At 46.3% G+C, this 22,481-nt stretch overlaps 1 protein-coding gene and 1 pseudogene across 7 annotated transcripts in view; both read left to right on the top strand.

The window, feature by feature from the left end:
* FRMD5 (FERM domain containing 5) overlaps window positions 1–22,481 on the top strand; it is a 305,266-nt gene that overhangs the window by 160,825 nt on the left and 121,960 nt on the right. The window lies entirely within an intron of this gene.
* LOC137158262 (arginase-2, mitochondrial pseudogene) lies at window positions 19,715–21,038 on the top strand (annotated as a pseudogene).

Genomic DNA, 22,481 nt, shown 5'->3' with positions numbered 1-22,481 from the left:
TGTCTCTGGAGGACAAAACTCTGTGAGTCTCCCATCTGTCAGCGTGTGTGTGTCTCTCACTGCTCTCTCACGGATGGAATGTCAGTCCTGCTCTGCTGTGTTTGTGATAATCCTATAGCACTGCTCGGGCCTGCAGAAAGGCTAAATCTCTTAATACAGCCACCAGCTCAAAAAGTTTCTCCTTCCGTTGGGCACAGCTTGTGTTTTTGGAGCAGAAGTTCTTGCATTCTGTTCTGTCTGTTAACTGATGTCTGTGTGGCCCTGGAGTAGTTCCACTGAGTGCGTGAAACACCCCATGTGCTGCGTCAAGAACACCCAGACTGTAACTGAAGAGTATCCCACGTAACTGGGCATTGCAAACCACGTATGTAACAGAAGAGCTGCATGTACTGGATTTTGTGTAAAACAAAATGCTAAAAATAACCCAACTGATAGTGCAGGATATGTATAGAGAAGTTAGCAGACAAGTGAAATCCCTGCAGACGGGGCTTTGTGAATAGTAAATAAGGGCATGCTAATTACAACTCATTGTCTCCTGTAATCAGAGAACTGCACAGAAAACTTTGCACTTTTCAGCATTCACCACTGAAAATATGCTTTATTAGCAGAACTCTTACAGAAGGAGAGGCAGTATGATCCCATGATAAACTCATGAGTTTGGAGTCAAGAGACCAAGATTTTATTCCTGGCTCTGCTACTGACTGGCTGTGTGCTCATGGGCAAATCTCATAACCACTTTGTGCCTGCAAACAGAGGATAATGAGACTTTCCCAGCATTATAAAGTGCTTTGAGTTCTAGAGATAATAGTTGGTTGTGATAATCAGGGTGTAGATACCCAAAGGGGAGAACAGGGTCTGAACCCCAAAAAATAAACAATTGAGTCAGCTGATTGCATACAATCTTATTCTCCTATAAGTGTAACAACTAAGGTCTTTTATGAAAGCCAGTGACACGCTGGTCCTGAATATCATTAAGAACATTAGAACAGCCATCCTGGGGCAGACCAGTGGTCCATCTAGCCCAGTGTCCTGTCTTCTGACAGTGGCCAGTGCCAGGTGCTTCAGAGGGAATGAACAGCACAGGCAATCATCAAGTGATCCATCCTGCTGACCATTCCCAGCTTCTGGCAAACAGAGGCTAGGGACCATCAGAGCATGGGGTTGCATCCCTGCCCGTCCTGGAAATGCCCATTGTTGGACCCATCTTCCATTGTGTGCTATATGTGTGGGTTGTGTACAAAGGGTCATGTACGTGTGCAGGAAATATGGTCCTAAAATATGTTTTGAGGGCAAATTTGATAAACAAGCCTGCTTTATGCACAGGCTTATGGATTTACCTGTGTAAGTCAAGCTTTGTAAGCCATAGACAATGAAGGAACATTGACAGACAAGTTAAACAAAGCAATCAAGCGACGGAGGAATCAGTGTAGTGAGCACATCAGGGGACAGAATCTGCACCCCAGGAAGTGTGCCTGGCACCTGAGGTGAAGGCAATGGACTTTGGGACTTATAAAGGGAATACAAAGACATTCTGGTTATCCATCACTCAGGGCAGATCGGGAAGGGCACTCTTGGAGTCTGTGAATGGTGGATTTTCTTGATGCAAAGGGCAGGAACTGTGGATAGCTTTGTCTCAGCCAATTTCTCTCAGAAAGTTATCACAGAATCATAGAACCACAGGGTTTGAAGGGACTGCCTGGGTCATCTAGTCTAACCCCTGCCAAGATGCAGGATTTGTTGCGTCTAAAATACAGCTTGCTAGAATTCTGTTTCAGTCACTGGAAAGCCTGGGTTGTTTCCTTTTGTTTGTAACTCTTTTCTGTTTCTCTTATCTCTGCTCAGCATCACTAACATTTCTGTTCTTTGTTATTTTTAGTTTTATTCTAACCCATCTCCGTGCTGTTACATTGAATGACATGCAAGTCCTCAGTTAAACGGCTGATTGGTATGTGCAATGCCTCTTTGGAGGCAGCAGAATTGATCATCTCTGGATACTGCAGAGAGACGTCTCTGGGGGACTCGAGAACGGGGGTTCACAGATTGTTATCTGCCAGGCAAGATAAAGACGGGCAGAGTCTTGAGGAGTTTGCTGGTGAAGTGGGCAGAGCGGAGTGCCAGGGAGCTGACACTGTCTACAAAGCTTACTTTTGCTAAGTCAGAGGGGTAACACAATGACCTACGGTGCTGGGCTGCACTGGGGAGAGGGTTACAATAGTCTGTACATGCAAAGAATTATCATTGATTATTTATGTTGATAAATACAAAATATGTAAGACTAATACAAGAAAATGCCCAGGTTGCATAGATACAAAATTAAAAATCAAGGCATAATCCCTGTTAAAAAAAAATACAATGAGCCCTACTGAAGAAGGGTTTGAGTTTTAAACTGTGTTTCAAGCATCGTTAAAAATCCTGTTACATTAACATTTCATAAATAAAAAGGAAGATTGACAAAGCTCCACTTAATAAAAATGCAGCTAATCCCCAGCTGGAGTCTTCAGCAGTGCTGCAGACTGGCAGGGACCCATATCACTGCATGTTTACTGGAGCCGCTGAATGCTCAGCGATAATACACGGCATTACCACAAATTGCAGGGAATTATCCTAAATGGTTGCATTGCATAGGGCTAGCAGAGAACTCCCTTCGGCTTGGCTTTGCTAAGCGGTTTTGTAACTTTTGCAGCTCTGTTTTCTCTAGCACCTCACTTCACTTTCAGGAAAAGTAAATTTTTTATGATCCATTTATGAATTTCTTTTCTCCCCTGGAGCTTTTTCCTGACTTCAGTTGTTAGAAGAAAAGTGAGCTCTGCAGGAATGTTGCCAAGAAAATCTAAGCAAGGGTGCCTGTTTGCTGACTGTAAATAATATATCCTTTGATTTTTTAAATCAGTAGCATCAGCCGCAAAGCACAGAGCCTGCTCTTGAAGGGTCTGGTAAGAGACACTGGTTTATAATGGAGGTTCCCTGCAGGACTCTGCAGACACCCCCTGAAGATCCCTGCAGGGAAGCAAAACTTTTCAGTAGAGCGTGGAATTCGTATCTGTTCGCAATTAGCATCTCTTTGGTGCCTGAGAATGACTTGCACCTGATCTCCTCTTACTCATATCATTGGCATAAGTCCATTGACATCAGTGGAATTACTCCTGCTTAACAGTGGTGTAAATGAGAGGAGACTCAGGCCCATCTGCTTAACTAACATTCTGTGATCTCGACAAACTTCTCAGTTGGGCAGGCTCTGCTCCAGCTGCCGTTGAAGTCAATGGCAGACACTCTTGAGGACGGCAGTGAGAGCTGGATCAGTCCAGAAGGTGTTGCACTCCAATGGGACGCTGGGCTCAGGCACACAGTATTCAGTTCATTGCTAATTTATTTCAGACTCCTGCCTGGGGTAAATTCAATGCACAAAAGCAAAACTTCCGTGATTGCGTCACTCACCCCATTTATCAATCTAAGGCTGTTCTGCAAGCAGCACAGGCCTGGGAGGCTCACTGAGTTTTGAGTCGCTCCTTGTTTTATCTTGGAAGTGTAACTACCCAGCTGCTTCTTTGCGCAGGCCACATTTCACACCACTGGATTTCAGAAGCTCACTCAGCAATACCCATGTGCAAAGCCAGAGCTAGCATATTGAGTTCCAGCTTGTATTAAACAATCCAGCCCTGGTCTACACTTACCCGGCGATTCGGCGGCAGTTGATGGGAGTTACACAAGCTACGCAGAGTAACTCCTGTTGACTGCTGTGCTTCCCTTCTGCATGCCGTCTTAACTGCACTGTGTCGACCTAATCTTCTCTGTCAGAGCCCTGAGCATGCCCCTGCTTTCCATCCTGAAAGCCCCATGTCTTGGCCATCACCCCTCAAACCAAGGAGAACTGGTACTGATGCTGCTGGAACATGCCTGGGCTGTTCTTTGTTTGGGGAAAGCCTCTCTCGGTGGGCTGCAGCTCAGTGCCTTTCTTCAGTGCCTTTCACAGCACTCCCCATCACCAGCTACCCAACGGAAAAATCAGGGCTAGGAGTTGGACTGGTATTTTGTATGTTTTACAGACATCTACCTCGAGGTCTGTGCTTCCGATTAAGCATGTGCTTAAGTGCTTTGCTGGATTGAGGCTAGCGTGCATAGCACCTTATAGCATCTAGCCCTAGGAGAGCTGCATAGTGGGGATCTTTCATGAAAGCAAGATAGTTGCATGTTGTGTCAGTTAATGTGGCTAGTCTAGTTTGTGCTCCGGATAGACAGAATCTAGCAACCAGGCTCCCCCCACTGTGAGGAGATTTTCAGTCTTTGGTGTTGCCTGGAAGATGGATTCCAATGGAGAATCAGCTCCATCTGTTAATGTGGCTAGTCTAGATCATGCTAAAAATAAGTAAAAATTGCAATGGAGTTTTCATTTAAAAATTAACTACAGCTTCAAGGCTCAGATATGTCAGACGGGATCTGGATTTGCATTACTCAGTATTAGTCTTCCCATTTCTCTTGCGTTTATTAATAACTCAAATTTCTGTAATCACAGAATTTCCATGATCTCGGTTTCATTTTCAGAAACGCGTGCTGAAGGTCTAAATTACAGCTTGGATTTTCCTCTGCTGCAACATTCAACTTCATCTTTTATATTAATTTTTTAACTGACGGTGAGATAAAGCTAAGCAGAAATATTGGCCTGCATGATATTGATCTCATCACAGAAGTGCTATCCTAACCAGAAAATACTGTAGTCTGTGGAATACAATGGAGAAAGGGCGTGTTACATTTCTCTGCTGACTGATTTCTTATTCACTTACTTGATGTATGAATTCCAACTTTGCCGGCACTGCACTGATTACCTTGTTTGTCTTATAGGCCATCTGGAGCAGCAAGCCATTACAGTAGGTTTGGTAGGGTTATTTTTAAAATTAAACAAATATATTTTTTGTCTTAAATACTTATAAAAATCCTCTGTATTTAATACATTATGAATATTTGAATGGTGTTAAATTTATCATTCTGGCAGAAACTCGAGTCATACTTGTCCTTCATTGTGACTCATTGAAAAATGTTTTGATGTAAGGCATAGCAAACAGATGGCCCTGTTACAAAAATCAAAGCAGCAAGATTGGGTCCAAGTAGGAGACATTTTTGCTGGAATTGCTCTGGTTTATTTTGTTTTGAATAACACATAATAGTCTGTGATTGTTAGTGAATGTTTTCGGTGAGAGGGTTGTTTTCCTCATTTGTTCAAGTCCCGCTTGGGGATTTGGGATTGACACAGGACTCGTGTTTGTCCCCTTCCTCTTAAATGGCTTACTCCATGAGCCTTTCTTCTCAGTAACAGGCCAAGTGGGAAAGGAAAAAGTGAAATGGAATTTTAAGGCATGTCTTGGCCAGGTCGTAGGTATTCTTCAGATAATGGCATAATTATGCTTGAAAACGAGTATCATTTTTCCACTCATGCTGGTTCAGACAAATAAAGGGGATGGCAAATGTTTTCCGAGCAGTGTGGGAGCTGCCATGTTGGGACACATCAATGGTCCATTCAAATTCTGGTCTCCTGTTCCCAAGAAGGGCCAGTCCAGGATCGCTCCAAGGAAGGTGAAAACCTGTACAAACAACGTGGCCAGTTGTGCAGACGTGATCATTTTCTGCTGTTGTGACAATGCACTGGTGGAGTGCAGTCTGCCACACCAGAAATGGCTCAGTGCGATGGCAACAAGTTGCTTCGCTTCTTATTCCCTTGCAGGATTCTGGCAATATACTATCGCTGGCTGGGAAGATATTAATTTCCTTCAAATTGTGGCAGTGGTTGTGCTTTTTTCTTTGTGTTGGGATCGTCAATACTTGGATTGTATAGGTGATCAAAATCCACTGGGCATATGGACCTGTCAGGGAAACAATGCATTCTGTTTAATGGAATAGGTATTCCTAATTATGCAATGAAATGTCGGAAAATACTACTGGCTGTCTTTCATTTACACATCAGCATTCTATTTAATTTTACTACTGAAAAATAAAATAAACGAGAGAGTTAAGGCTCTGATTCAGGAAGTATGTTCTTTTCTGGTCAAGCCAGCACTTAAGCATGTGCTTAACTTTAAGTTTAAATTAAGCACATGGTTAAGTGCTTTCCTGCATATGTATGCTTTCCTGAATTGGGACTTAAGTGAGCAGAAGAAATATCAGCTACTGACTTCATACTGGTGAACTCTGATGTGGAGGTATTTAATATAAATTGGCACATGAAAGGTTTTTAAAAACTAGTTCATGGATTAAAATGAAAGAAACGGAAACTCTAATTCAGAGTTTAAGGATCCAAGAGACGCTTGCCATTCTAAAAGTAATTTCTCATAAGTAATTTATTTTCTCAAAATATTTATAATCCTATGGAGAAAACTCCCGTGATGAGTCTTGAAGACAGAGATTATCGTGTCAGTTAAGAATAAAGAGGATTACAGATGGTAAAGAATTAGCCTTGAAATGCCTATTTTATAAATATGCCAGGATAGCATTGAAAGTATTATGTAGAAGTGTGAAAACAAGCCTGCCCTTACCCTGCCTTCTCTTGGTTACTTTCCTTTGTTGGCCTGGATAAAAATAACATGTGATATGGATTTGTATTGTGTAGCGTTTTGTATATATTGCAGTTGTTGTGATGCATGCTGGTGAAAGCATTGTCTAATGGTTAAAGCGGGGAGTGGGTATCAGAGCTCCGGGAGTCTATTTCGGATTCTGACACTGCCACATTCTGGCCTTGGGAAAGTCATTTAATTAGCATTTGTTCTTCAGCTGGTTGATTTCATTGCTATCTTAGCAAAAATGTCTCCGCAGTGAGAAAACTCAGCATAACTTTTCTTCATTTGAGCAAATTGTTTTTCCTGTGTGTTTCATAGATCTGTCCTTGTGACACACAGAAAGTGACTATTCATTAAAATCCAGACCCTGCCCTTGCATAGCCAGCTCCCACGACAGCGATGCATGCATATCTCAGGGCAGAACTTCAGCATCCCTTGCTGAAGAAGGATGTGTCGGTATGAAAACTGGTCTGATTGGGAGAGGCCAGGGGCCCTTTCTGAATAGTAACTGCGACTGAATGGTCAGCTTTCTCTGCAGGGGCTTTGCAGCAAGTCATCTCCAGCGAATCACAAAGAACACTGTGTTTGGCAGAGTTTGTGCTAAGGGCTGTCTTGCTGCCTGTGTGAGGCTCTCTCATTTTTCAAGCTTGCCGCACAGAATCAGGCCCCAGCACAGGGAATTTTCCTTGGGGGCTGTTTGGGCTACGTGATCTCAGAATAGGATGAATATGTGCACAGTGCCTGCGGTGGGAGCCTCCCTGCCCAGACTTAGCTACCATTTTCTTGAATTCTGTTTCTCATGTTCTTTCATTTCTCCTGATTTATAAGTCTGTTTACACTACCTGCTGCAGTGTGTGAACAGGCCTGACAGCCAGCCTTCAGGAAAAGGTCGCAAAGACATTGGGCTAGAGTTTCCATTGATTTCCTACCTGCAGTGTCAGGTGCTGTGGAGTTGACATCTGAAATATCCTTTGCCTCTCCTTGGACTGGCACTTTTCTGAGCTCGATATAGTGTTGCTTGTTAAAGTGTCAATGTGGCATTCTTTAATGTACTTTAAATCAGGCGTGTTTACTAGACTGGCTTACTGAGCCTTTCTGTCCTTTGGTTATTTCAGAGGTTGCTCCTGGTTTTTGGCGTGCTGTCCCAGATTTTCATGTCACAGTTGAGAGGTTTGTTTCTCTTGTCTTCCAGCATCCTCATTATGACTTTACGTGAAGAGACAGGTCTTCATCCTGCGGCAGGAGCTTCTCTCGAATACTGGGCTGCAGCCTCTGTATAGAGGGATTAATGGTGTAGGAGAACAGGGTCCGTTCAGCTGAGGATTGGGAGATTCTGGTCACCTCTTTATGCAGGGCTAAGAATCATGTCAAGCTGTCAGTCCTAGAAATGAAATGGCATCTGCCGTAGTGCCAGTGTTTCTGCCAGGAATGCAGACAGCTGCACTTTCCTGCACTTCAGAAATGTCCACACTTCATAGCCACTTATGTCAGATGAGCTGAAGTTTTCCAGTGGCCACGAACTAACCCTGGTTTTCCATTTTTGTTTCTCTCTGCACAGCTGTCAGAATTAATACATATGGCAGTAATAAAAATGGAGTCTTGTGCTTTTCACTTCTTTCATGGATCTATATGTCCTCTTAGGAGCCACCCAGTGTTCATTGCTGGACATCCCCTCCCTCACAGGCAAAATCTCTCTCCAAGATTGTCTTTGGAGTCCATCAGCACCACTCCCTAATCATCTGGTCACTGTTGAGTGAGGCAATGAATTCTGTTCCTGCCAGGCAATGCGTGCAACCTCTGCCACACGTCTAGCACTTGATCTTCTGGGAAGCTCGAGGTCAGAGCTGGGAACTAAATGCATAGCCTTCAACGGACACTGCAGAACTTTACCATTGGGTAATCCCAGAACAAAGGGAGGTTAGTCCAGGATATGGTGTGTTACCAGCAGAGGTGAGGGTTTCTATTTAGACAATCACCTCTTCCTCTCCTCATACCCACAACAATGAAAGCCATGGAGATCTCTCCTCTGACATTCGTCTGGAGATTGGCCATAAAATTATTTAGATTATAATTTGAGGATTGTAGCAACTCATTTTGGAGAGAATCTCGACCCGCTGGTGTCAGGCGAATGGAGAGAGAGTTAAAATCTACCTAATGACCCTGCTTCAAATTCAACTCCTTGGGCTACAGGCGCCTCTCTGCTTGAGGGGCTATGCAGGTAACTTTTGTTGACAGTGAAAACTCTACCCAGGGTCTGATACTGTAATAATGTCTGTAGTCAAAGCAGGATGTATTTGTCCTTGTCTGGGTTTATAAAAGGATTGCTGACCTCCCCGTGAAAGTAGCAACCATTTTAGTCAACTCAGTGCTAAATAACAAGTCAGTTGTAAAATGCTTAAACAGATAAATATTTATTCCAAGGTGCAGACCAGTCTAGATTTGTGATCTACCAACTCATTCTCTCGGTGTTAATACATACCCCGAAGATGTGGCAGATTTTAAATCTATGGGAGTACAGACTATCCAAATGGAATCTTTCAAAAGCTCTTCTAAACTCTGAGCCTTCTGTCTGGACGCTCCTTCTAGTTGCTAAAGCTCTATGTGCCTGCAGTGAGACTAAGTGAAGAGAATAGCAGGAAGATGGAAATAACTCAAAAGCTAGCTATCATTGGAAGTTGAACAGCATTAAACATTTCTTACAGTGGGCCAGAGAATACAGCTGCAGTGCAAACGCTTTGCAAGGAGCAATTGATCCCTCCTTAAGACTCACTTCACCAGCATGGTCTTTAGGATGTTGCCAGTTGATACCAGGTAGGCAGCTGATGACATACATTGTGTGCACACAAAGGGACATGTCTACACAACTAGTTGCTGGGTAGACATATCCCTAGGCTGCATGAAAACAGGCTCACATCCTTCCCACTCCTCCCTCAGCTCTAACCTAGTTGTTTCTTCCCTGTGTTGCATCTTCTCATTAACCATGCTTTCACGGTCTTTTTACTACACGCTTGTACAGCCGCTTGCACAAGGGATCCCTAATCCATATTTGAGCCTTCCAGGTGCTCCAGTAATACAGTTAATTAGTAACAACAATGCGTTGCCTGTTCACTCCAAATCCCCTCCCACCCCTTTGGTTCTAAATAGTTCATCCTTTGCTGTTCATTATGGAACTATCTGCTTTTCATTAGATTGTCTCCTTACAAGAACTGAAGTACCATACTTGGAGTGTTTTCTCTGGGATGGAACTAAGAACTTTAGAGGCAAAGCAGACAGCTATTCATTAGAGATGTTTAACACCATGGACCAATTTTGCCATCAGTTACACTTGTGCACTGATGGACTAGAATTTGGCTCATTGATGACATTTTATTCTGCCTGCTTAAAATTTCCTCTGAAGGTTCAGATGGATAGTATTTTCGCTTCTTGTCTAATGTGCTGTGAATTGTTTCTGGCCACTGTTAGACAGTTGTTGCATTTCAGACAGTCAGTGGGACTTAGGTTCCTCAGGCAAGAAGGCATTGCAACACCTAGTGGAGTAATGCCTAAATACCTTTAATAGCTTGGACCTCAGTGTGACCCATCCATGCCCAGGGTAGCCACCTGAGAATGCCAAGATCAGGGCAGGCTGCAAAAGGGGAGCAGATTCTCCCAGCGCCGGTGGGTGACACTGAAGCCTGGCTTCCCATCCAGCCACGAACTGCTTCTGATTCCCCACACTGGTTATCAAGAAGCCAATCCACAAATGCCCACAGCCCCCTTTACTGCATTCCAGTTCCTGGCTCCCAAATCAGCACTAGGTCCAGTAAAGAGACCAGTTACTTAAACTCTATGCTCTTTACTAAAAAGGTTCCCTCTGACCCCAAGGGGTCAGCCACAGCACCAGTACGATATAAGTTTGGATCTTACCTAAAATACCACGCTGCCAGCCAATCCTTTAGTAACTAAAACTAAAGGTTTATTGTAAAAAGAAATAAATAAACCATGAGAGAAATGTTAAAGGGTTAAAGCAAATCACATACATACAAATGATTAAAAGTCCATGTACATCAGGTTTCTGAAAGAAATGTGGAGATGCAGGCTTGTGTAGTTCCCTCTGGTTCACATCCAGTACCTGGATGGGTCTAAGTCCTTCAGTTCAGTTGCACAGTGAATTGATCCAGAGGTAGGTGTATGTCTGCAGCTGGACAGGAACATAGACAAAATGGATTCTGCGGTTTGATCTTATATACCCTCTGTCCCTGGCCATGCGGCCCGTGGAAAGTCACAAGAACTAAAATGGAGTCTAGAGTCACATGGGCCAATCCTGGTGACTCTTCAGGCATGCCTGGGGTCCAGAGTCAAAATTGACCAGTCTGCAGACCACTGACCATTGTTTCTCTCTCTGCACAGTGTGAATGTCATGCCAACAATGAACCACAGACAGGCATAATCACAGCTGAGGTGAATGCACGTAACGACTGAAGTGAGTGTTTGTGGAAATTCACTTGCAGGTTTCGCCTGGCTCTATTACTGGGAGCACAGTATCCTCCATCTCCGAAGTCTGTGGTACATCCAAGGCATCTCTCTGATCTGATAGGCCTCTTAATAACCTCTGACACTGTGCCCGTTGGGGACGTTTGCATCCTTCCCCTATGCTCAGTGGCATGTTGCTGTCTTTCCTCTGAATAGGCTAGCACATCAAAGCCCTGTGATGGGATGACATGTACGGGAAGCGGGTCCTGTTCTCTCCCCCACCATACAGTGGCAGGCAGATGCAGGATGTGCTGAAGGCTGCTTAACCCTGGGTTTGAAGACCTTAGTGGGATGTGGTGCATGGTCCTTGTCTTGGTCTCCGCAGAGAGGTGAATTTCACTGAATTACTCAGATTGAAATTAAACACTCTGATATAATGGCAAACTCTGAGACTCCTGGCAACTTTGGAAAATGCGAAGTTCCAGTCCCAGCCACTGAGCATGCTCTGTTTTGTGTTTACTCCAATAAATGCTGCAAATGAATTTTTTTCCCCCTTTGATTTTTGGTTACTTTCCTTTAAACCCAATAGGACAGTTGACTGGAGCCTGGCCTAATGATATCTAGCATCTGCCAAAGCCTGTTTCACATCAACAGAACAGGGCTGTCTCTTGGGATGAGAGACATGCCTGGAAATGTCCCTCAGCCATTTCTCCATGGGCACCGTGTCAAGAACTGGCTTTCCAACTGGGGTCCCTTGCTATCAGCTCAGTGCTGGCTTGGTCTAGGCGTGACTAACCCGGCTTGGACGTGGGGCTGAGGAGAAGGCTGAAGAGGGAATATGAAATTATCTGCGTTGTTTGGAAGAGAAGTGTAGTTCCCATTCTCAGTCCGTTGTAGTAGCAGCAAGATTCATAATAACTAATGATAATACTCAGCCGTGATAGAAACAAGCGTGTGAGGAGTAATGTGCAGTCTGTCTGCTGAGAAACTATGTGAGCCCAACGAAGAGTCCCAGTCATGAATCTGTACCAGAGACTCTGGGCCATGTGATATCCATGCTACCCTGGAGCAGGAGAGGGGGCAGGAATCTCTCATCCTGTCACGACGCCCCACACAGGAACAAGCTGTAATATGTCAGCAGAGGAGGAGTGGGTGCCCAGTGCTGCAGGCTCCAGAGGAGGTGTTTCCGGCCAGCGGTGTGCCCAGGGCCCCTCCACCTGCACGTGCACTGGGTAAGGTACTCACGTTGTATGCACCAGCAGCATGACTCTGCACTGGATTCTGCAGCCATAGTGCCTCCAGGGGATCCTCTACCCGCACTGTTCCCCCCAGGCCCTGACCGAACCTTTCATGTACAGTGAGACCCCACAGGGATTCGAGGAAGAGGAAGGAAATTGTGGATAAGGCGCTGGTGGGGGAGCTTGCAAATTTGGGTTCTAGTTCCTGCTCTGCCTTAGACTTGCTGTGTGACCTTGGGCTGTTCATGCTTGCCCTGTGCCTCAGTTTCCCCATCTGAAAGTGGTGAATTATTTTTTTTTCCCCTGCAAGTTCCTATCTTCCCATATACTCCTCCACTTAGTCATGTTGTAGCTCTGATTAGAAAGCAACTTATTTTGCAGATTAGCTAAGAAACCTTCCAGCCACTGAAGGCTATCACTTTTGCAGATTGTTTGCTAACCTCTAAAGGAGTCTTTTAATGGTTCATACAATAATACAGACAGTCTTGAAAATCAAGCATTTAAGCCACAATTAGACAAATCATTATTGAAAGTCTCTTCAGGTTGGAAGTGGAGGCGATGGGACTCTCATCTTTTGTGGCTCAGTTGTTGCTGACATAGAGATTTATGCTGGAGCTTCACTTTGTAGAATAATATTATTTTTCTGGCAGTTTTCTTGCTTTAATTTTTAAAAATTACAATACGTTCCTACAGCCACGCAGGAAAAAGGAAGGAAGGTCTAGCCTCAGAAGGAGCTTGTGAAACCTTCGAGGCAGAAAGGAGAGGAGTTTCAAACTACTGTTAACTAAAGGATTTAAACAAACAAACGGCTGGGTTTAGGTAATTCAGCATCTGTGCTAGATAAAAACAAATGGTGGTTCTGGGGCCTGCAATCGGGCCACAATGAGCTGAGGTAAGGCGTGAGAGGCAAGTGTTGTCTGCCTACCTGGGGTAGCCTTTCCTAGGAACTCCTCTTCGGCTGGTGTCAGCTGCAGCCGCTGTGCTCAATGCTTCTGAGATCTGTCAGTCAGCCCATTCCTTGGCACTTCTGGCATGAGATTTCAGGTACAGCAGAACCTTGGAGTTACAGACCCCAGAGTTACGAACTGACCAGTCAACCACATACCTTGTTTGGAACCGGAAGTACACAATCAGGCAGCCACAGAGAAAGAAAAAAGCAAATACAGTACAGTTCTGTGTTAACTGCAAGCTATTGCAAAATAAAGGGAAAGCAGCGTTTTTCTTCTGCATAGTAAAGTTTCAAAGCTGTATTAAATCAATGTTCAGCTGCAAACTTTTGAAAGAACAACCACAACGCTTTGCTCAGAGCTACAAATGTTTCAGAGTTACGAACAATGTCCATTCCCGAGGTGTTCGTAACTCTGAGGATCTACTTACTGTGCATGGGGTGGCACTCAATTCTCTCCCTTCTTTACTTGTTGGCTGCAGGGAAGAGAATAGAACAAAAACACAAACCACATGACTTTAGGGACCAAATTCAGCTTTGGCGTAAGTGGGTGCAACTGCAATGGAATTGTTCGCATTTACGCTGGGTTTGAATCTGGCTGGTGTAGGAGTGGGACAGACACAGAGACAGGTGATTACATGAAACAAGCAAACTAAGCCAGGTAAAAGAAGCAGGAAAAGGGAAATTCAGGCACTGCTAATGTCCCTGATTGCCTCTTCTCCTTCTCATCCTGAACGCTGGGTCCTCAGGGACAGGGCTGGCTCCAGCAGTTGTGCAGCCTGAATTAAGCCTCACCGTTCCTCTTGGAGAGCTTGTCCCATGGCTGCCTCTGCCTTGGTGTATATATAGGGCCTGAAGTTGCTGGTGCCGTCAGCACAGCTTGACCTTTCATGAACCCAGAAAGAAAATGAAAAAGAAGAAAAGGTTGCAGGGAGTTTTTGTGACGGAAAGAGTCAAATTGTGACATTGGAAAGAGAAGCAAACCTCTCATTATGCAGCTTGGAGTGAGTCTTTCAGTGTTCTAAATCAGATGCTAATGAAGAGCCCGCACAGCCTTCAGAAAGAAACTAATGGGAAGAGAAGAAGAGCTGAACGGTGTGGGTGGGCAAAGGGAGAGGACCATATCTTGAGGTGCACAGCGAAAGTTTATTCTTCTATTTGGGGGGCAAAGGAGGCGCCTTTCCATCCCTTCCCTGAGGAAGTAAGTGGACTGCGAGATGGCTTGATGAAGAAGGGGTCTCAGCCAGGCTTTGGTTGAAAATGCTGGGGAGAGCTTTGGCTGAGAGAAACTTCTGTTGACTGGAGAGTAGCCTGTAGTTTAGTCTCTAGAAAGTGTGCTATGATTTTGTTTGATATGTTACCATTTGTTTCCAATATTCTTACTCACTCTCACTTGATAATAAACGTACTCTCGTTTTCGCTCTAAGTATATCCAAGCAGTGAGGTGCTAAGCAAAGTGGGAGTCCTGAGTTGACTCTGACAAGCTGTCGTGTGCTAATCCTTTGGGCCTGGTAGTCCTGAGCGCCTTCAGTGGAGAAAGGTCTGGACATTGCAGAGAATGCTCCAGTGGCCCAGGGGTTGGCGGGTGCCTATTGCTGCTCGTACAGAGAGAGCCAGGCCTGGAAGGCAGGGCTTGTGCTGCCCGAGGCTAGTGGATCCATGGCAGGCCCAGACAAGATGCCTTCATACCAAGGGCAGTTGGTGGGGAGGCGCCTCACAACCCTGTGGACCAAGCGTCACCTCCTCTTTCACTCACATGACTTACACTCCAGACAATGTCTTCCCAGGCACCACAACTGGTGGTTGTCTGCTCCTGTAAGACTTGGCAGCACCCTGCAGCAAAGCAACCTGATCTGGCGAAATGTGGAGCAGTTGGGCCAACTCAGTTTCTGTGGTCACCAGTAACACCCTGCTCGCGTAAGGGGCTCTGCTTGACAAGCCTCTCCCCTCTTCCCTAACTTCTTTCGCCAGCTGGGAGCGAGTTGGAGGATGCCCCAACGGTCTCTCAACGGCAGTTCAGTCAGAAGCGTCTGTTACATGGAGGTCCTCTGGGCCAATCTCACTCCTGCCATATAAACAAGAGCCGCTCCTCCTTTCACAACAGCGTTTTTTAAATTTCTCCAAACATTGCAAACAGACAGGAGGAGACTATCTGTACTGCTAGATAAATAATATTGTGGGGTCTGTAACAGAGCCTCTCTGCGGTCCCCATGCTATGGATCATGGTCTCCAGTGCAACCTTTGGAAGGCCGGTCCTCAGGATATGAATTGCATCCGAGGCTGGACCATGGAAATTTTCCATAGGGCACTTTTTGTTCTGCATATGACACAAACTACTCTGGCATCGTGTTGTGTCAATATTATAAAAGGGGAACGCAGTGACCCAGGTAATTATAGGCCTAGCACCTTGACATCGGCCCAGGGCACAACAATGCAACAGCTGATACCAGATACCACGAATTAAAGGAGAGTAGTATAATTAATCCCACTCAGTAGGGGTTTATGGAAAATAGATCCTGTCAAACTGCCTTGATATATTTTTAATGAGGTTACAAGTTGTGTCGGTAAAGGTAACAGCACTCCGATAACATACTTAGACTTCAGTAATGCATTTGACTTGGTACCCGCAACATTTTGATTAAAAAACTAGGACAAACAAAATCAGCACGGGAGACGTTAAATGGATCAGAAATGGACTCACCGATAGGAAATTAAAATCTAAACGCCTCATCATCTTTAATGGTCAATTTCCCCCCCCTCGCAGGCACACATCAGAGTCTTGGTTACCTGGAAACGGAACCGATTTGATTGGGAAAACAAACTCAATAGCCTGCGGGTTGTGGACTCTCCACCTTCTGGCTGCCAGCACAAAGCCACATGTAGGCCTCATCCACAAACCACTTGAACTCTGTCTCAGCCAGCTCGGTGCAGAGGCTCCCTTCAGTTGTGGACTTGCTGTCGCCCACTAACACAAGGTCCATAAAATCTGCCTCTGCCCAGCCAGACCCTCCTGGCTTCCAGCTGTCACTTCTTGTCCAGTCATTGCTACCCCTTTCCAAGGTCAGTGGGCCCAATGCTGTGCTTTCCCTTCCAAAAATCTGCTGCTTCTCCACCCCAGCAGCTGAAGCCCATTGCTGCCAGGCTCTGTCTGGTTCTCCAGCAGAGTCCAAGAACTTGGTTAGAATCTTTCTCACAGAGCCAAGAGAAGAGAAACCAGTGTGGGCCCACTGCCTGCCGGATTAGGAGGGCCCTCCTTTCCCACTGAATAACCCCCAGCAATTCTTACACTTGCAGCCACTTTCCTGTGCCTGTAATCGGGTATCCTGTTCAATGCAGTTCATGTGTGGAACATGGAGAAACGCTGGAGGGAGCAGCTTTTGGCACTTCCTGGAACTCTTCTGAAGTATATGCAAATCATACCAGCAGGTAGGGAGCCCTGTGTATCAGTAAGGGGAGCCAGAGAGTAGCATATGCAAATTAGCTTGACAGCAGGTGGGAACACACCCTCAATTCTCTGACTGCACCTCCAAAGGATGCCAAAGAGCTTCTGTTCCCTACGGTGCTAGAGCTTACATAAGTACTCTGATTAATGCCCACAGTTGAATTGCAGGTGCATATTCCACATATGCAAATTCAGCAGCTTGGCACAGCTTTTCTTTCATTGTTCTTTTCGCCTCTCGAAATTCTGTTGCAACAGTAAATGTTTAACTTGCCAAACACCCGCAAGCTTCCGTCCCTTATGAACAGGGTTTTCTAAATCTATTATTGGAGATGTGCTTGTTGGTTGCCATGCTCAGCACAGGTTGGTCCAGAAACTAAGTGCGCTTCAACACCTCGATGACTAAAAAGAAATTAAATTTGTGATAATACAGCCTGTTCCTGCAGAACTCCAGTTGAATTCAGTGAGAGTTTTGCCTGAGTAAGGACTAAAGATTGAGCTTGTACTCACCATTAGTCTCCAAAATTTAAAGTACTTATATAGTGTGTTGCTATGCTCTTTTACCACTATTCTCTTTACCTGTCTCTGTCACTTGGATGGGTCTAGTCCCTGACATTGCTGAGATGTCTTACCACACCAATGCTACCCTAATCGTGGGTTGCTCTTCTCGGCTGCTGCTGAGTCAGATTAGCAGCAGGCTCTCACGCTTCAGATTATTGGACTGTTTGGGACAGCTCTGTAGGAAAGATGTAAAAAAAATAATTGTATTCTCTCATGAGCGACTTCTGTAATGGGGCAATCAACGAAGCTAAAGACAGTACAAAAAGAGCAGAACATCCTGCAGGTTAGCAACCCCAAAAGCATCCAACTCATAACTGCCTTTAGTTTTTCCTGTTAGAAAGGCTACCCAGATATTAATGTTTTGCTGTTGGTTTAAACCTGAATGGTTCCAATCCTTCTGCAGCTCTGGCTGCTCTGTCTCTCTTTTGAACTTGAAGACAAGAGAGTGTGTAGATGGAACAGTCCTTTTCATGAATCTTTAATTGAATCTATTCAACAAAATACATGGATGAGCAGTTTCCCTGTCATTGTGTAATATCACTTTGTCTAATTTATTTAATGATGAAATGTAACACATTTAGACTGCTCAGATGATTATTTTAACAACATCAAATGACTACACATGTAAATGTTATAAAGCAGGAAGTGGCACAGTGTACAAACTCTAGCCAAACCACCCCAAAACACCACCACATATTCATCCTTGGCTCCATTTTATGTATCTGATGGCATTAGCCATAGTCACTGTGAACCAAACCATGGTATCTCCACTAGCGGTCAGAGGTGCTGGGACTAGGGATGTGGCTGGCTTGAAATTGTTTCCATCATATACAGGGTTTTAGTTTGTCAATGGATCTCAGCACCCGTACTGTTCGCATTGTTCCAGCGCCCCTCCTAGCAGCCATGTGTGCCCCCAAATCAGGCAGCGGAGTGACCAGCTACCCTTTCTGTTCACACAAATAAGTTACACAGCCAACGAATTACTCCTGTTCCATGTGTACACAGCACTTAGGGATAAGGGCTGTTTTACTTGCTTGATCATCATCATCTTCTCTGCCATCTCCATTACTGGAGGTTTGCAACCATGCTAGCCCGTTCAGTACGGCCCTCTGCTCATCTCTTCATGGACAAATGGTCCTTTTGATCCACCCAAGATACACGTCGTCCATCCAAGATTTTCTTTTTCTGCCTCATGCCATGTACTTTCCCTGTCTGTGCCCAGAAACATGCATTGCAGACTGAACCTCTTCAAATGTGCCCTGCAAATCTTACCTTTCTTTTCATAAAATCTCTAACTAACATTTGCTGAGCTCCAATATTTGACCTTACAGGAGCATGTTTCCAGGGTGCTCATGTTAGACAGCTTCCTTCCTTCTGTTATGTGCTATAGCGTTATTAACAGCAGGCTCACAGAGAGGGAAAATAGCAAATCAGCTTTATTCAGAAGTGTAATATAAAAGAATCTGAGCTAGATTATGATCTCAGATACCCATGTCTAAGCCCGGAGTTGCTTCAGGTTTAGAGCCGCCCGAGTGAGGTCAGAATCTGGCCCTGCAAGGGAAGTATGAACATGCATTCCAAGTGGAAACCAAAGGGCGGTGTGAAGAGCTGTGTTCAATGCATATTAGAGATGGGAAAGCATTTGCTGTGTAAAGACAATTTATTTTAAAAATAACTTATTAACCCCAAAGAAGCACTGGTCCTTAAAGCTTCAGGAAGGAAGGTTATCCTGTTCTCCTCCACTGGGTCTCAGTTCAGAACCTTTAAGGAACTTCCAACACTTGCCCTTTAATCTTCCAAGTTGTCTCAAGAAGTGGAGATTTAGCTTCTGACTCAGACCTTTACTAGGCTGTTCTTGAGGTCCTTGTTCTCCCCGTCACACCTTCCACCACCCAGGCAGATTTAGAAACCAAACGCCTTCTCTTTGTGGCTTTCAGCGCCCAACTGAACTCAGGAGTGGCTACAAAGCACATAAGGACGTGCCTAGCTTTAAGCACAAGTAATCTCATTGATTTTTCATGGCTTTAAAGTTAGGCACATGCTTAAGTGCTTTGCTGGACTGAAACCTTAGTCCCATGTATAGGGTGATCAAACGTCCCGTTTTGGCCAGGATAGTGCCTTTTTAAAGCCCTGTTCCAGCCATCCTGACTTTTTTTGCTCAGTTGGCAAGAGCGAACAGGACAAATACCCACTTCTGTCAAAAAAGTGGGTGTGGAGGAATGTGCAGGGGGCAGAGGCATGGCAAGGCCAGCCCTGCGTAGGGGAGGAGGCAGGGCTTGGGTGAGCAGGGACACCGATGCCAGCTTTGCACGGGTGGGCAGGCAGGGCTCAAGTGAGCAATGGCAGCAGCCCTGCAGGGGGAAGGGGAAAGACGGAACGGCATTCAAACAAGTGGCTCAGGCCAGCCCCACACTGAGGGGAGAGGGGGAAGGCTAGCCCCCACGGGGTGTCCTGTTTTCCCTTTGGAAAATATGGTCAGCCTATCCATGTACGGCTCAGATAAGTTTCATAGAACGTGCAGATTGTTGCTGAAGAGATGACATGTCGTCACTTCTGCAGGTTTGACGGGATCCTATCGAAACACTTCTTACGACTAGTGTGTTGGAGCTCTTCCTCCACCTCGGTGGGTCCAGCGCTTCCTTCTAGCGGTAGGTCGGGGAATTGCTTCACCCCTTAGCGTTCTTCCACCCTCTAGTGGTGGTAGGGGTAACACAGCCGCTCTAAGATGGCCGCTCTCTCTTGGCTCCCAGTCCTGTCTCTGGTTCTCACAGGCCCTTGCCCCTTTGCTGGGGCTCTTGCCCCTTCAGTGAATGGCCGGTGGGGGGGGCTGGTTACACTCTTGACTCCAGGCCGCAGCACAGGGACCCTGCAAGTAGCAGCCTCGTGCTGTGGCTTCAGGAAAGCTGCTAGCTTCCCTGGGTTACTTCCCCGTGCCCCTTGACTTAATGTCCACACCCTGCTCGGACAGGGGCCCTTCCTGGCCTCCTTGACAGGGCAGACTTGACCCCTGACAGCCCCTCTGGGCGTGGTAGTGCCAAACCAAATATCCAGTTCAATCTTTCCCTTCTGGCAGGGTATCTTCCCTTAGGCCTCCAGGCCTGGAAAAGGTCCTTTGCCCTCTTCAGGCAGGGTTTTCCCTCCCCCAGTCTTTGGGAGGTGACCATAGCTTGGCGCTTGGTTTCATCAGTGGCCATACATGGCAGTGTCCTCACCTCTGTGCGATCGGGTGGATGCACACGCCAATATCAACACCCCTCTCACAACTCAATCTGGAAACCTCCCTGGGCAGCCAGTCTCATTTGTGTTACGAGAGCTCCAGGATAAAATGCTGCTTCTTCCCGGCTTTTCCTGGCTAAAGCCCTGCCTCTCCACATCGGATATTGTGTACATTGGTCTGAGGGATGTGGATCCTGCTAAACGCTATGTTTTGAAGAACTGTGACATCCAGTATTGCTCAATGAGGGATGTCGATCGCCAAGCTATCCAGAGAGTTATGGAAAGGCCATTTGAACAACTAATGAGCCGAAGGCAAAGACCAATTCACCTGAGCTTTGACACTGATGCTTTCGATCCTTTGCTGGCTCCAGCAACAGGGGCTACTGCTTTAAGTGGATAAACGTATCGGGCAGGCATGTACATTACAGAGGAAATACACAGTACAGGATTGCTTCCAGCTGTGGACCTGGTAGAAGTAAACCCATTTTTGGAGCTTCTCAGGAGGAAGTGAACGCTACAGCCAGTCTTGCAGTGGATGTGACAGCAGCATGCTTTGGGCAGACAAGAGAAGGAGCACGTGCTATTTTTGATGAACTCCCAACATCCAATTTGAATCAGACAGCAAAGAGCAAGTGAGGATTTAGGATCCCCAAAATGCTGGAAGACACTTCCCACTGGACATTCCTGGGCTCTGCTGAGGCACTTGGATGGATATATTATGTCAAACACTTGAAGTGTTTTACTTTGTTTTTAAAGAGACTAGTTTTTCCATCTGACCAATAACTACTGTGTGATGTAATAAGTTTTATTCATGTAGACAATTAGAAGTATGTAAATTTAGACAAGTAATAAAACACTTTATTACCTTGTAAAAAACCAAACAAACAAACAAACAAACAAAACCCTCCAGTCACACCCTTTCACTGGAGGGGAGGCTTTTAACAAGCGCTGGGCAGTGCCTCTCCCTTCGGGGTGGGCGCTGGTGATCAACCAGCTAGTCCTGTCCATGCTCTGGCACCAGCTCAACACCCTGGTCCTGACCCCGAGCTTCCTGGCCCACCTCCAGAAGACGGTTCTGGAGTTCTTTTGGCCAGGCCTGCACTGAGTCTCTGCAGGGATCCTGATTCTTCCCCTGGAGGAGAGAGGGCAGAGCCTGTGCAGTCTCCACAGCCAGGTCCACACCTTCTGCCTCCAGGCCCTGGAGAGACTCCTTTACAGTGCAGGTGGTCTGGCATGGAGCCATTTGGTGCACGCCTTTCTCCGCCACCTCTGAGGGCTCCGATACGACTGGCAGCTCCTTTATCTCCATCAAAGAGGTCTTCTGCGAGACCTCTCCGAGCTAACGGTCTTCTACCAGGACCTCCTCCACGCCTGGAGGCTGGTCTCGGCCTCCAGGACTCTTATGGCCACCGAGGAGGAGGATCTCCTCACGGAGTCCCTGCTACACAACCCCCAGCTCAGTGTGCAGTTGGCAGAGACCCTCTTGGTGCGACGGAGACTGGTCCTGGCAGAAGTCACCAAGATTGGAGATCCCCTGGACTATGACTGGGGGGACTGGGTGGACCCCCAGGCGCTGGCTCAGTGCATGGGGCTCTCCACCCTTCGAACCCCCCAGCGCGTACTCCAGGAGGTGAGGTCGGCCTTGCCCCCCACTGCTCAGGCTTACCTCGAGCGGGTACTGCGAGAGGGCGCTCCCTGCCCCCCCTTCAGTCCTAGTCCTCCGAAGCTTTTCCTCAGGCCTTGGCCCCCCACCTCCAGCGCCCTCTCCTCACGCACAATTTGCAGCCGGTCCTTTTCCGAACCGCGCCCAGGAACCATCTGTACACGCTCGTGCTCCACACCCTTCATTTCCTCGCCTTCATGTCCCACCCAGACACCAAATGACAGGACCTAATATCACCCCCGGTGGGCCAGCCTCTACTCCACCCTGACCCTGCAGCCCGCTGGAGACATCAGCTGGTGGCTCCTTCACAGAGCCGTGAGCACAGGTGAGTACCTGGTGCGGTTCACCCCTGGCCCCGACACCTTCCCCTTTTGCAGCACGAGAGAGACCCTGGCGCACATCTGTCTGGAGTGCGCCAGGCTGC

Source organism: Emydura macquarii, unplaced genomic scaffold (assembly GCF_026122565.2).
Source record: "Emydura macquarii macquarii isolate MOO-44397 ecotype Brisbane River unplaced genomic scaffold, CSIRO-AGI_Emac_v2 contig_1644, whole genome shotgun sequence".
Classification (NCBI taxonomy): domain Eukaryota; kingdom Metazoa; phylum Chordata; order Testudines; family Chelidae; genus Emydura; species Emydura macquarii.
The sequence above is the reverse complement of the archived record's forward strand: the minus strand, read 5'-3'. Positions and strand labels throughout refer to the sequence as shown.